Raw genomic sequence first — 5,148 nt, forward strand, 5'->3', positions numbered from 1 at the left:
CCGCCTCCTCCAGCTTCTGGGGCAGCTGTCAGGCTGGCCTTCCAGGGCTCGAAGCCGCAGCCCCTCCATGTCTGCCTCTGCCGTCACACGGCCTTCTCCCCTGGGGGTCTGTGTCCAAATTTCCCTCTTCTTGTAAGGACACCAGCGTATCGGATTGAGGTCCACCCTAATAACGTCTTTGTAACTTGACTACATCTGTAAAGACCCTATTTCCAAATAAGGTCCCATTCGCAGGTACCGGGGATTAGGACTTCAGCATAGCGTTTGGGGAGACACAATCCAAGCCCTAACAGTTGTGTATAAAGGAATCCACTCTAGCTTGTTTAAGCAGATATGGATTTATAAGGGGCTGTGAGAGGGCTCGAGGATCTAGCTAAGCTTCCAGAAACAGTACCCAAAACCCCTGCCAGGACTGGTCCGGGTTCAGGCTCTGCTGCCCCCACCACACCCAGAGCTGCTGTGTCGGCAGCAGCAAGAAGCTGACACCACCCCCGGCCCCAGAAATAAGCTGCCTTTGCTGGGACCAGTCCAGCAAAACGGTCGCCCCAGCAGCCCACTGGGGTCCTGGTGCAGCCGCCCTCTCCCAGGTCAAGTCAGACATCTGCCCCTAGTGGTGAGGGGAGGCTGACCAACATAATCCTTCTGGATTCTAAGTGGGAGAGAAAGAATTCACGATGTGGGAACTACCAAATTTCAGAGAGGATATTCAAAAGATGCTGGGCGGTCGCAATGCCAGACATTCGCCACAGTCATAACTCCACGCTCTTCTCCCCTTCTCTCTTCCACTGTAGACCCCGGAAAAGCTTAGTGCCCACTCCCCAAGCTGTGCTGCAGTAGCACTGGTCATGTGACACAGTTCTGGCCAGTGAGATGTCACCGCCGGAAGCGGAATTTTGTTTCCATGATAAAAGAGATAGACATCCCTTTCACTATCCTTTCCCCTCTTTGTCCAGCCTGGGACATGGATGCGGTGTCTGGAGCTGTGGCAACCCTCTGTGAGCACAAGGGAAGCCTGGTATGATTGCAGAGATGCTGGTCTGACATGACCAGGCTGCTGAACTAACGCAGACTTGCCTGTCTCCAGGATTCTTGTTATGGGAGAAAAATAAATCCCTATTGGTTCAAACCACTGCACTTGTCATAATCTCTGTTACTTGAAGCTAAAGGTGCTTCTAACTGATATACTAGCCATCCATTCATCCCACAATCCATCTATGTATCTGTGAAAATTAATAATGGGAAGCCTCACTCAAATGGAATCAGGAGGCCAGAAAGAGGAGCTCACACACATGTACCACTCAATACATGTACCACATCAACACAGATTGGGACAGGAAGAGCGGTACCTTCATCCTCAGCAGGAAGTGACACTGCTTTACCACCAGCAGAGGAAGGAAGATTTTCTACTTGCCTGGCAACAGCTCAGCCAATGAGAGACAGTCACAATTTGGCCAATGAAAACCCACTATACTCTGATCTCCCAATTTCCTCCAACAGACTTTTTTTTCCTAATAGCCCTTCCCAACGTCCCCTTCTCTAGAAAAGAGTGTCCTCTCCTTTGCCTTGCCAGACTTTCGTGTGGTTTGCCATAGTTGCAAGTCCTGAATTTCAATTCTTTACTGCTCCACAATAAACTTGTTTTGCTGGTAAAGATAACTGGCTACTTTATTGGTTTTGATTAACATAGCCAACCATCCATCCATCCACCTAGAGTTAACAGTGGTTTTAAGGAATAAGGGACATCTGCTTAAATTTACTTGAGAGACTTGGAGGAGACAGGAGGCATAGAAACCAACCAGAAGTTAGAAGTGGGCATGGAGTAGGAGTTCATGCCAGGGAAGGCCTCTGTAGCAAGTTGTTTACTGTTAGAAGTAAGATTAGGGAGATGGAAAGTTTTGAAGAATTCCTAGATTTGTACAAAACCAAGCTTTCCAATGGGGATACCACTTGCACTATAGCCCTCTAAAGTAGTGGAGGTTTTTCTCCTAGAGCTCACTTATCTCAGGCTTTGGAGATGGGTCAGAATTCCCCTCCATCCCATTGAGGCCTCTAACATTCTTCTGCCCCTTGGAGAGAAATCCACGCTCCACCGCAGCTTCCTGCAAGCTGGTTCCATCACCCATCCCCCCTGGTGAGCTCTCGGTGAGCCCAGCTGGGGACAAAACCAAGATGTCTCCCCAAAGCCGGGCCCAGTCAGGCCGTGGAAGGGTTCCCATTTACAGACTTGGACTTGGAAGTAAGAAATGCAGACGGCCTTGCTGAGGGTCAGGACAGAGCTGCCCTGTCCCTGTGCCCCAGGGTTGAGCAAGGACCAGCAGGACCATAGGGTCGCTACTCATCTGTAGGGTTGGAGCTGCACACGGGAAGCAGGACGGCTCAACAGGGGGTGCGAGGCCTGAACAAAGCCCTAGACTCAGCAGACCCCATCCGTGGGTAGGCTTTCGGTCTCTCCTCCAGTCACCCAGGACAGGCATTGGCCTGTCCCTTTCTGTCCTGCTGTCCCACGGGGTGGCCGCAGCGTGCGTAGGGATGACCCATCTACCATGCCCCCTTATTCACGCCTCCAACATGAAGCGACCGTGCCGTACACGGATGGACAGGCCGGACAAGGCCGGCCACCGCCCGGTCAGTCAGTCAGCGAACGACTGAGCCTTCACTCCTGCAGTCGCCCACACTTAGCTTGCAGGACGTGTCGGGCACGGCGGGACCCCGGCGGACGGTGGCGCTCAGACCACACACCGCGGCACACTGCACCGTGGATGGGCCATGAACAACACGTGACCCACCGCCCACCGCCGCCGGCCGGAACCCGCCGCCCAGGGGCTCGCGTTTCCGGGGGAACTTCCCGGTGCGACCCGCGCGCCGTCCCACGTGACGCGCGAGCGCGCAGTGGGAGGGAGCGAGCATGCGCGGCCTGCGCCGGTCACTTCCGGGCGGGCTGCGGGCGGGGGCGCCGGGTCGCTGCCTCCCGGGGCCCGCCAGGCCCCCTGCCCGCCCCGTCCGCCCCAGCTGCGCCCTGCTGTTTTCATTTGGACGTGTCAGGGCGGCTTCTCCAGACGCCCGCCTTTCGTCGCCACCCGTCTGGCTGCAGGGTCAACTCGGGGAGGGGGGCGTGGCGAGTTGTCCCCTCTCGAACCTCCGCAGGTGGCATCAGAGGACAGGCAGGTCGTTCGTAATAGTGAGGAGGCGGCGGGTAACGTGGGACCTGGGGGGCGAGAAGGAGCGGGGCCCGCGGGCCCTCGAACCCCAGGCCCCAGCCCCCGGACCCCGGATCCCAGTCCCTGGACCCCAGACCCCGGGTCCCGAATCCCAGTCCTCGGACCCTGGATCCCAGACCGCGGACCCCAGCCCCCTCCCCGGCCACCCCGTGAGCTGCTGCTAGGACAGCCATCCCCGCCAGAGAAAACCCCAGCCCGGCAGGAAAGCACCCAGCACGGTTGGGACCTGGGCCTGGGCTGTGACGCCAGGCCTCAGAGAGGAAGGGCTCCGGACGATGCTGGGAAATGAGGTCAGAGGGAGGGCAGGGGCTGGGTCACTCGGGGAGGAAGGAGATAGAATGTCTTTGCCAGTGCGATGAGGAACCAGCCGGGGATTCTAAGCCACGGGGGGGATTGTGTGGAGGATGTTAGCGCTTGGAGAAGGGTGCTGGCCGTGGAGGAGAGAGACTGGACCTCTGTTCTGCAGACAGGCTTCAGAACTCGCTGTGGGCCGGGGGGAGTGAGGCAGAGGAGGGACCCGGGGGTGACATCCAGGCTCTCAGCTTGAACAGCAGGCTCGCTGATGCCCTCATTTACCGAGTGGGGGCAGCCGGGTGAAGAGTGGGTTTGTGGGGGGAAGTCCAGGTTTCACTTTGTGTTCCCGGAAGGCACACAGGAGTTGTGTGGGTGTTGCATATGTGACTGGGCTCACAGGGGAGCTCGTGACAGGCAGCGTCAGTTTAGGAGGCCCCAGCAAGACATGGCATCCCGCAGGATGGGAAAGGATGAGATTCCCTAGGAAGGGGGCACTAACGGTGGCGGGGCCGGGGTGTTGCCTGGGAGGGCTGCTGAGGAGAGCCAGCACGTGCAGAGAGGGGATCGGGGTGGAGAGCAGCCAGGGAGGTAGAAAGAAAACTGGGAGGTGCCGGGAGGAGGGTTTGAGGGGGATGGTCAGCTGAGGCACATGCTGCTGAGAACTTGGTGCAGAGCACAGCGACAGCAGGGCCTCTGACTTGGTGACCTGGGGTTTCGGTGGCGTGTTGGGAGAGAAGCTGTTTGGAGAGGATTACAGAATAAATAGCAGCTCTTCCCCTTGAACTAGATGAGCTGACTGGAGAGTTCAGTGGGAAATGAACAGGCCAAAATAGCCCCCTCCCCCCAAAAAACAGAAAAAAAGAGAAATTGGAGCCGCTCTCCCCGCCAGATATCAGAACACGTGACGAGGCCCATTCAGTCCAGCCCTGGAGCTCGGCTGCGGGGACTGTGGGAGAGCAGCGGGAGGGGGCAGACCTGGACGCACGTGGGGATTTGTGGAGGGGCCGCTCTCCAGTCAGCGAAGGGGAAGGTGGACACTGTAGTAAAGTGTCGCTCATGTGAAGATTGAGAAAGTTAGATCCTCCGCTTGAGCATGGACCAGTTGAAACGAAAATATTGATCAAAGATATAAATGTAAAAGAAGTGAAACCGTAAAAATGCCAGAAAGAACTGGGTGAATTCCTTAGCCTCGGAGTAGAAATGCCTGTGGGAAAGTGGGCAGAGGGTGTGAGCACAGGAAAGCAGGGAACCTCACATGTAACAAGAGAAATGCAAATAAAATGAGTCCGAGAGGCTGTTTTTCACCTGTCAGATATTTTTAAATCCCAAAGTTTGATACCACACTGGGCTGTCACGGTGGTAGGGAAGCAGATGCAGGGGGTGAAGGTAGGTGCGACCTTCACGGAGGCAGTTTGGCCCCTGATGGGATCATAGGTGCTTTTACCCACTGGGAATGTACACCGAATACCCCCTGTGAGGAAGGATGCACGATAAAGGTTATTAGCCGAAGCACTGCTTGTAACAGCAAAAGCTTGGAAACCACCCAGGTGTCCATCTCTAGGAGACCAAATAATACAATAGTACAACCGCACCAGGGAACACCGTGCAGCCATTGACAAATAAAAGGGTCAAGGAA

Source organism: Balaenoptera borealis (genome assembly GCF_965194805.1).
Source record: "Balaenoptera borealis genome assembly, chromosome: 3".
In the NCBI taxonomy this organism is placed as follows: Eukaryota; Metazoa; Chordata; class Mammalia; order Artiodactyla; family Balaenopteridae; genus Balaenoptera; species Balaenoptera borealis.